Raw genomic sequence first — 11,212 nt, forward strand, 5'->3', positions numbered from 1 at the left:
TATAGATGATTCAACCGATTAATCAAACCAACTTGCTCGTATCTAATTTGATCGAATTTAATAACTGTGGTAATATATAAGTATAGATTTAAAAAATAAGAGTTGAGAAATATTGGTAGTTATAAAGTATTCTTTAAGGAGTTGAAAGTTTAAAAAGAAGAAAAAGTTGAAGATTTTGTTGGACTGAAAACTCAAAATTCTCTTATTTATAGATTTCTAAAAAGTGCTATTAGATACTTATAATCAAAACGTGTTGATCCTTCATGGTAAACGACTTCATACGAGAAAAGGGATATCGACTATCAAGCACAAATAAAGGGAACACTCATTTATGAGGCAAAATAATTCATACTAGCCCATGCAGGTTTCGAACCTGCAACCTTCGCGTTATTAGCACAACGCTCTAACCAACTGAGCTAATAGGCCAATTTATTAATAATGTTATATAATATTATTTTTAGTACAAATATAAATGAAGTTTTGAATATTATTTCTAAAATTGTTTTAACAATATCAATTAAAAATAAAATTGGACATAATAGCCATGACAAGTGATTCTATTTGTAGCCTATTCAATTTTTTTTATTAAAATACTGTTTGAGTTAAGATTAATTTTAATAAACAATTATGATAACAAATATTTATTGAGTTAAAAGTCTAATTATAGTTTAATGTGTATACTTGTGATGCAAGTCCATTATTGTTTAAGTATTTTCTCAATACTTCAATTCAAAGTATAAGTTCATAATACCTTTATTAAACACCGTTCAGTCAAACAAGTAAAAAGAAAGGACACTTATATAATCATGTTTGAAATAAAAAAAGAAAAGGGTAAAAGGACATATGACATTATTACTAGATAGTTGGGGTTCTAGAAAAGAAACAAAATACAAGATAATGCCACCACTACAAGGACATCAGAGGATCAACATTTAGAAAAAAAAAAAGAGTAAAATGCAACATGTAAGAGCAACAAAACAATACAAGGACAACATAGGTAGTAGAGGAGCTCCTCAACAAGTAAAGTTAGTGGAGTAGAATGAAAAAATAATTGCATACTATTAGAGACAGTTCTAACGAGTTATTGGTACAAGGCATTGGAAGAGGCAATAAAAAACAAATGGAAAGAGCAAGCTGAGTCTAGAAAGGAGGCCTCACTTCAATATTTGAAAGCAAGAAAAAGAAAGCAATTCAAGAACATCATCTAAACATACTTGAGCTGAATTCTTTTTCTTCTATTTGTGCTTCATTTCAGATTTTCTTTGTTATGACTATCTAATGTTATCTTTATGTATTTGAGAAAAAGGGTAATTATATGAGTAAAAAATCATGATAGAAGAAGCAAGAGAGATGCATGCAAAAGTCAAATGAATTGTTTCTATATAAATTGATTTCAGTGAACTAGGATTAGTTCTCCTTTGTCAGATTGGAATAGCACTTGGTGGTGAGTTGAATCTGGTTGGGTTCTCCTTTTAAGTTGGAACAGCACTTGAGAAGCTGAGCTTTGGGGTAGAAAGTTTAGTGAAAGATACTAGATGAATTAGGTTGTAATTCATTAGTATTGGTGATTGTAATCAGTTTGATTATAGTGAAAATTCTACCATAATTGTGATGGAGACTGGACGTAGGTTTCATAGCACATAAAAACCGAACCAGAATACATGTTGGCCTCTTTCTCTTCTTATCTTTTCTGTTTCTATATGATGTATGAGACAAAACAAAAAAATCTCCTGCATATTTAGTTTCGACGAAAACAGAGCTTAAGAAGTTTAATTCTGAGTTAACTTGATTCAACCCTCTTCTTAAGTTCTAACGAATCCATCAAATACAATTAAAAAAGGAAAAGTCTAAGGGGCCAGCAACTTTATTAAATTCTGGCCAACATGTAACCAACAAAAAAAATGAGTAATCCCACATCATTGAATGAAATCTCACACCATTAAAAATATTATCCATGGCTACTTGATAGCTACAAATCACAAAAGTTGCTAGCCCCCTAGCACTCCTCATTAAAAAAAATGTGTTCGAACAAATGAAAATTGAATGTAATATCACAACAACATTTAAAAAATAAAACCATCAATTATTAATCTCACGTAAAAAAAAGTTTAAAAAAAAGTCGTGCCAACATATTAAAATTTTTGTGTGGGTTGATTTTTTTAAACCTTCTTCGTTTTCATCTCTAAACTTACCCATTTGGCTGTTTTTGGAGCCTTGTTTCATAGCAACACTCATAGCCATCAGCTGTGAATACTACATTCGGGTCTACAGTTGCTGCCAACTCTTGGAGAAGAAAGCCCTTCGACAAGTCAGATAGTAAAAATTAGGGAGGAAAATATAAAAAAAATACATGGAAGGCAACCCTTAACACCCGAAAAAATATGTATCATCAAATCTATTCTCACTTACTACATATTTATCTATTTTCTCTCGGCGCTCGGAGTGTGGGCCATTGTCCATGAAGTCTAACACCCATAGGTTATCAGTCTGCCGGTGGAGTACATATAGCTACCAGTGATCATCTCGACACACTAGAACAAACCACTTCATCGTTGAATAAAGCATGTTAGCATATAGTTATTTTTTTCACATTCTTGTAATGTAAAATAGATTTTGTGTGTGGATAAGTAAGTACATGAATTACTTACATATTTAACTTGTTTCGCCTTCCCTGCATCGAATCAGTGCTGCCCGCGGCTCATGAAACTGCTAAGAACAGGGACAAAACCAGTGTTCGTCCCGACACATCGTATTATGGCCTGCAAATCATTTTGCATTAGTTAAACACCTAACGAAATTATTTAGAGTATCCTTCACCGAGGCAATTATGGGTATTAATTAATATTAAATGGGTAAGGACAGATTGCACTAACCATTAGTCTCGGTGAAATACAGTAAAAATCGGTGCAAAACCTTGCGTTGTTCGAAGCATTGAACATGGCACAACAGTAATTAACCACCTGAATAGAATAAACGCATTGCATTTCAGAGCACTTTAATGCAGAACACATGCTCAGCAATTGATTACAGTTTTTTTTTGTTTGCACTTAACGTATCGCATACTCTTCTATGTCATCCCAATGATTGAAGGTCCGCTCGCTGCAGCTGAACATCATCACCATTGCGAATCCACGCGAGCATGGTATTCTTTGCACCCCTACGATTTATCACCCACTTGTATATCCTGTTCATGTCATCACCTGTAGGCCTTGCAGCACCCCCAGATGGCATTAGTGTGTCCACCACATCTTTTATTTTTCTTATGTTTTCTGGTGTTTCGGGTTTTGGAGTCGCATTTTGTTCATTTGTTACCAGAGATTTCGGCGTTGAGTTCGGTATGTGCATCTGAGTGATGCCAAGCGAGAATGACGGGATTGGAAAGTCAACTTGAGCTGGGTCCTCTGGTGCAACATACATTACCATTGCAAGTTCTCTGGATTCCCTGCACATTCATTAATAATTAAGTGTTCTTAACTGAGTGATCTTAACAATTAAGTGCTCTTAACTGAGTGATCTTAACAATTAAGTGCTCTTAACTGAGCGCGAACTAAAATAAAGAAAGTTGTGTAACCAGCATAAGATTATATGGATAACATCTATTATTGATTAAACATTCCACCTCAAAAGCAGGAAAAAGTCAGAGATAAAATGTCATGCACCTATTATAATTATCAATACTTCGTATTATTGTTAAATTCATTTAACTTGCCTTTTCTTTGAAGGTTATTCATCAACATTATCATCTGTTCCGTTTCCAACAGGTGTGTCAGGCATTGTCTCATCTCCTTTGGACATTTTAGCACATGTCTTCCTCATACTCATAGTATTTCTCCTAATGGACTTGTTTTGGGACTCTTGACTGCAGTTTCTGTTTAAATAAATTAGAAGTTGAGCAGCTATAGGTGATAATAACAAAAAATACCTGATACAAATCTGATCTAATCAAGTAAATCTAGTACACTTAAATGCATAAATGATGTTAATTCAAAAGTTTATCCAAAACTTCTTCGTGCAGAATAAAGTAAAGAATGAATAGTAACATCCACAGTGCCAACCAGTTAGCAACCATAATGCCACACAGATAACATCGGGTATGAGGCATGCATAACAGCCCAATGTAAATGATCAATATTAGCTATTCGAACTCCTATTCAAGATAAATCTACAAGTGACAACCCCTAATATTGCCATCCTTCTCAACTAAGCACAATATTATACATAGGTAACGTGTATTAAAATTAGTTTATAGATGGTAAAATTTTATATACCAATAAATGTAATGATTAATTATGTCAACGCAGATGCCCAAATAAAAAAAATTATACTAGTGTACTATTAAAATGAGGCAGTTTAGAGCATTAAAATTTCATACTATAACTGAAAATCCAGTAACTTGCATTTCCTTGGAAGGCCCTTCATCAACATTATCATCTGTTGCATTTACTATTGACGTGTCAACCAATGTCTCCTCCACTATGGGTGTTTCCATACATGTCTTGTTCGTACACACTTTATCCCCCCCCAATGCATCCGTTTTGTGAATCTTGGCTACAATTTTTGTTTAAATAAATTGGAGGATGAACAACTATAAGTAATAATAAAAAAGGTCACCTAGCACAAATATAATCCGACCAAATAAATCTAGTACACCCAAATATATAAATGAGTTTAATTCAAAATTTTACCCAAAGCTGCTTCGTGCCGAGTATAGTACAGAATGGACAATAACATCCGTAATTCCAATCAGTTAACATCCATAAGACCACATGGATAACATAAGGTGTTAGGCATAATAACATCCAAACTAATAAGACAAAAATTAGCTATTCGAAATACTATTTAAAGTAACTAGTATTGACATTACTTAGATCTTTATTTAATTGGAATAACACTCATGAAACTGTCATCCATGTTGCACATTAAAACCAAAGCAGCTTAGTAAAGGGTATTTAGCTATGCACATAAGGGAGAGGACACATAGTAATCAAAGTTATTATGTTATCAAATAAATGCTAAAACACAAAAAGATGTATTTACATGTGTAAGGTCTATTGCCATGCTCAAGATAAGTAGCTCCAACAGTTTTTTAAAGATAGATCTACTAATTACGGCATCAATATCACACTTCTAAAATTAGATAAATAATTAATTACTCTATACATGGTAAAACTTTATATACGATTAAAAAGGCGCAAAATCTATAAAATATTTATACTATAATACTATTAAAAAGACGCAGGTTAGAGTAATAAAATTTTATAACAAAACTGAAAAATTCTTGAATTACCTTTTTTTAGAAGGATGTTCATCAAATTTAGTAGGTGATGCGTGACCAGCCAGTATGTCGGTCTCATTTTCTTCTATCGTGTGAGCTTCTTTACGAGTCTTTCTATTAGACTTTCTTTTTTCCTAATGCATCCTCTCTTTGATACACGATTTTGCTTTTTCAGTAACCCAGACATCTTCCCAATTAAATTTAGAAGTCCCTACAGTGGACAAAGTATAAGTTTTATTTTCGTTAGAGCTTAAAAGAAGTGATCCGATTAACATATCATTCACACTTATCACTACTAAAAGATTATATATCTATCATATTCCTCATCGAGTGAGATGTGCTTTCCTCTTCATCCATCTTCTTCAGATCAGCAATCTACTAGTCTCTGATCCACGGTTCTCTCCCATTATATCTTCCTAAATCTCCATTCTTGTTAGCATGGAGATATATAATCTGTTATAGTAATTGCTATAAATAAGGCATACTATAAAATAACAAACAATAAATCAAAGGTTAGGAATACATGGCTCACTAGTAATGCAAATATACATCCATCCACTGTCTTCTTTCCTACATCCTGAAACCTCAGAACTCCCTCAATTAGAAAATCATAAATGTACCTCGCCCAATATATCTTCCTTGGGTTCGATACATCAATGGCAGCTTGTATACGTATGTCTGAAACGGTGGCCTTTGGCGAGGGAAAGAAGAAACATTTCACTATCAACATGATGAACTGTCTCCAGAAGTTGATTCTATCGGCATCGGACTGCATCGAGCATGTAATAACATCCCTTTTCAAATCTGCTTGTGTCTTTCCTGTGAAGCTGTTAACAAGTCGGTGCTCTACTGGTATTTCTGGAATTTTGAAACTATTCCCTGACAAACACAAAATGAGTCGATGCAGTCAAAATAATTAATGGCTAATTTTATCGAAAACATATACTCAACAAGAGTATTGTGGATATTTTTTTTCCTTTTCTCCCTATTTTATTTGGGGATTGCTTACCATGGTTCGGTAGTTCAAAACACCGCGCAATTGATTGAATCGATATGGGAATTTTTCTTGTTCCGACGATCAAAGACTTCTCATCCCAACTATATGATGATGCTAATGCCACCATTATATCTTGGTTGACAGCCCATTCAGGCACATATTACAGCCAGCCAAATCCCATGTTCTGCACCTCTATTATTTTTTCTCCGCGCCCGCGTCTGAACCTAATTGCTTCATAACTGAAGCCACGCAACATGGTGAGCACCTAGATACCAGTGTTTTTTACACAAACATTCATAATCACCACAAAGTGACAATGAAGGAGAATATCAGTTTTAACATTTACTATTAAAACACAATATTCCGAGTTTATAGTTAATTCACCGCTAACCATCCAACGTACCTTTTTTGGTCCACCAGTTTTTTTTTGCGATCCTCTTTCGGAAATGTTATTCTTGTGTGTCTTTTTTTGCTCCTGGTACGAGCCATGCCTACTTCTTATTTTTTGAACACCTGTTCACAAGCAACTGCTATATATACTCCGATAACCCACTTAAATTTATCATTAACATACCAACATGTTTATCAATAGCATAGATACGCTAACAACTTTGCTTAGTATAACATCTATGATTGAAACATATCTTGCTCTATCATTATACTATCACAGTGACCCCTCAAAATACCATTTACATGTCCAACTTTTTGAGAGTTTATTGTTAATGTACTCCCACTATAGCTAACTACCATAATCAGTCAACTATTAAAAAATACATAATCTAAGTGACAGACATGAAAAAATACTTTATTCATATTTGTTTTCTGTCTCATGGTAGAATTGACAAAGAAAAAAAATGAACGGTACCTGAAACAGCTAAAATGAAAGCGATTTCGTTTTTGCTCTACTCCTTCGCTTCAAAATTTGTGGAACCGTAACACTCTAGAAAAATCATGGATGCTTATCAAAACGGAAAAAAAAAACCCTTTTTTGATGCCTTCCCTTCATCTCCAGCCCAAAATGTCATCTTTGCAAGTTTTTTTCTTTTCCCAAACCCATCAACGTGAGATAAAGAACAAAATTTTCATCGTTAACATCGACTCCAGCCGCATGCAACAACTGATAATGTAGCCCCAATATGCCAATTAATCGAAACATAAAACTATATAACATACCTATAGGAGTCGGAGACAGGGCTATGCGATGCTCGGTTTTTTCAGTGGAGACTTTCAAAATATCGAGGCAACTTGAACAAAATGGCTGCTTCATATTTGTCACATTATTAACTACTTGAAAGAAAACACAACACCAAATATACAAAATAGCAATTCAGACCATGGTTGAACAGATAAAAATTCAGGAAAACCGTAACACACCAGAAAAATCATGGTTACTTATTACGGTTTGACTTAACCTTGTGTCCTATCGGCTGATTTTGATGCTTAATCACAATGCACCCAAACAAGTTCATAGCATTTTTTTTCAATTGTTTAAAAAAAAATCAGTTCAATACACGTTTATACGCACCACATACGTGAGAATAAAATATTCATAAAAAATAGAGAATTGAAATATTAATAGAAAGGCTTTTTATAAATATATTGTCATATTAGAAAGCATCCATGAAAGACACACCAAATTCTATTGAAGAGTTAAGACAGAAATTTTGAATGGTGTCTTGCCATATCCATAATCAATTAAGAGGAAATACTTTATGCCAAAATAAAAATCAAAAAATAAAAAACTACACCTAACACAGTATCAAGATTCAAGAGTATTATATACTATAACCTATAATCAGAACATGTCATTCACATTGCAAAACGAGTCTGTTATAGCATAATTATCGAGTGACTCCACAATTTCGATTAACAAAGATTTCGGAGAAGGAAAGAAGAATGATTAGTATCAGAATCGAATGAAAGTATTAATAATGAGTAAAGAGAGAAGTCACATTACGACAAACACAACGAAGACAGTGTTCAAAAGCATGATCATGTAACATGCAGAACATGATCACGCGCACCATAAAAACATACTACGCCTCCAAATAAAATGTTAGGTAAACAATGATCATCTTGAACAATATAAACAACTACTAATCAAATAAAAACATACTACGCCTCCAAATTAACCATCTAAATCTTAATATTAAAATAACCATCCACACACTTAGTAAAATGAACATTCAATATTTTTATTATTCATGTTGTTTAATATTTTCATTGTTTATCTACACTTTTCCTAATTAAAAACAAGGGAAAACAGAATCACTATAAACCATGACAATATAATGGCAAGTGGGGTTAATAAACTGAAAGTATTAAACAGAAATTCTTAAGAGTTTCAAGAATAAGCATTATTGTTCTAATTTATTAATTATCTTTTATATTAGTATCTTAATTATTATTATTATTGTTTAATTTAAATTAAAAAATAATAAAATAAAACTCATTTTAAATTGATCTACATTACAAAAATAAAACAAAATAAATATCACAAAACAAGAGTATTCAGAGAAAAATTGTAAATCATGCACATCAGATAGAGAACAATGCATCATATCCCCAACCACCGGTAAGCAGTACATAATTATTGTAAGACAAGGAACGGTGGATGAAAATGTACATGCATATATAATATAATCAAATTCCTTCAAGCTTTTTTTCTTCAAAGAAAAATAGTTTGATGACATAAATTTGTACACACACTATATATTGACTCATCAGTCTATTACCTTAGAATGAAATATAAATTCACAACAATTTCACTATACGTACATTTTTTCCCATCTTAATCACCATATGTTGATGACCAGTGGTGAAATTTGAAACAAAATTTTGGGAGGCAAAAATTTAACATAAAAATTTAATAATAATATTTATATTAAAATAAAATTTATAAATATAATTATTTTTTAAGTTTGTTACTAATAAGATAATAAAAAATAGTTCTATAAAATAGAGAATAATTGTCAAGATGTTTGGATGATATTGCCAATTTTAAAGTCATTTTTCAGGGTCTCATTCCAAAGAATTAAGGTCAAACTCATCAGACGCACTCTTTAAATTTTTGAAAGTTGTATTTCACCTTCTTCGTGATTCATTAAAATAGAAAAACTATTTACAGGTATTGATATTGTAGAAGTTATATGTTCTTATTCTTGAATATTATCCTTCCTCTTAAAAAATGTATCAATTTATACAAATACAATAATATTAATACTTATTGAATATTCTAATATTTTTTATCATATAAAAATTAAATTAAATAAATAATAATATATAAAATAATATTAAATTAAATAAATAAAAAATACCTTAAGTTTTTTAGCAAAGCATATTTTTTATAATGAGAAGCAGCAAGCATCAGGAACGTGTTTATTATGCAATAAAAGTATTCGATAGAAATTGAACCTAAATATTCTAAATTATAGTAATATATTTGAGCTAACTCGACCATTCTTTATTTTTTGAAAAATTACTATTAATTTTTTTATAAAAAATTTGGAGGGGCATGCCCCAATGAACCTAGTGAAGCTCCGCCTCTGTTGATCTAATATCTTTTTAACAATTAATAGGAATTTTTTATTTTATTAATTGGAAACAATTTAAATACCAAAGTAATGAATAAGAAGTGTATTTTGACTTTTTTAGACGTGCGTGTGCTTAAGTAACAAAACTAAAATTGATTTGTGTGAGAATAATTGTCATGAATGCGTGACATGCAGATGTAATTGTAGGCAAATATTTTTGTTGGTGAAAATTTATTTATCGGAAAACCAATTCTTTTAATCAAGCTTAAGCCGTTGAATAAAAATATAATACATAACCGATAACTTACATCTAATCACCTTTTGCTATACGTTCCGGTTAAAAGCATTACAATTCATTAAAAGACAAAAGTAAACTATCTGGTATGTGATTATTTAAGAGAGTTAAGAGTAATGAATTATGAACATCTCAATCCTTTAAATTGATACAATTCATAAAAATGGGGACGAATGTGGACGTCATCACGTGTTAACCCCCAGGTTGGTTGGAGAATGTAACTTGTATACAGGGACGGTTCTACATACATTGTTGTGGGGGCAAGCGCCCCCACTGCAATTTGGAATTTTTTTGAGTAGTATATAATAATAATATTTATTTGCCCCCATTAGATTATTAAATTTGACCCCACAATAAATTTTTACTCAACTTTTGGTACTTAATCGTCAATTTAAAAATTTTATATTAGAAATTCGTTAAAACTTAGAATGATCAATTCTCAAATTTAAACGAAATTAGTGTTCTTTTTTAAAAATCAACTTAAAAGAATATTATTTATCTTATTTTCAAATTAGCTTTAATTTTTTCATAACAACTGTATTAATTGAAAGAACTTTTTTAACTATAAATATAAATAAGAGTCGACTTCTAACTGTGTTAGGAAGTAAATTTTTAAATAATTATTTAGTAATATATATAAAAAGAGAGAAATTTTGATGGTAGTTAACAGAAAAATTATTTAATTTTTTAAAATATAAAACCTAAAATAATAGAAATTTAAATTATATATTATTATTTAAATTACTATTTTAGTATTGTAATTTATATATTAGATATTTTGAAGGCTAATCATATTTTACAATAATAAAATATAATCATAACAATAATTATGTTATAGGTACATAAAAAATAATTATTTGTATAAAATATATATTAAAATATAAAATACACATTAAAAATAAGTTAAACAATACATATTTATACACAGATATATAATAATTAATAAATAATTTAATATTTAATTTTTTATATACATATATTATTTTTATTATAAAAATAATTATAATGTTATATAAATTTTGCCCCACTACCAAAATTTTCTGGATCCGTCACTGCTTGTATACTTGGTAGTATCTATTAGTAGAAGTAGTAATAGGGCCATACATTATATA

The 11,212-nt window shown here is 30.9% G+C and overlaps 1 non-coding gene across 1 annotated transcript; it reads right to left on the reverse strand.

Annotated features, from left to right (window-relative positions):
* Nucleotides 1-352: 352 nt before the first annotated feature.
* On the reverse strand, nucleotides 353-426 carry TRNAI-AAU (transfer RNA isoleucine (anticodon AAU)). The gene has a single exon. It is a non-coding gene; the product is annotated as a tRNA-Ile (tRNA).
* Nucleotides 427-11,212: the final 10,786 nt, after the last annotated feature.

This window comes from Arachis hypogaea, chromosome 3 (genome assembly GCF_003086295.3).
Source record: "Arachis hypogaea cultivar Tifrunner chromosome 3, arahy.Tifrunner.gnm2.J5K5, whole genome shotgun sequence".
In the NCBI taxonomy this organism is placed as follows: Eukaryota; Viridiplantae; Streptophyta; class Magnoliopsida; order Fabales; family Fabaceae; genus Arachis; species Arachis hypogaea.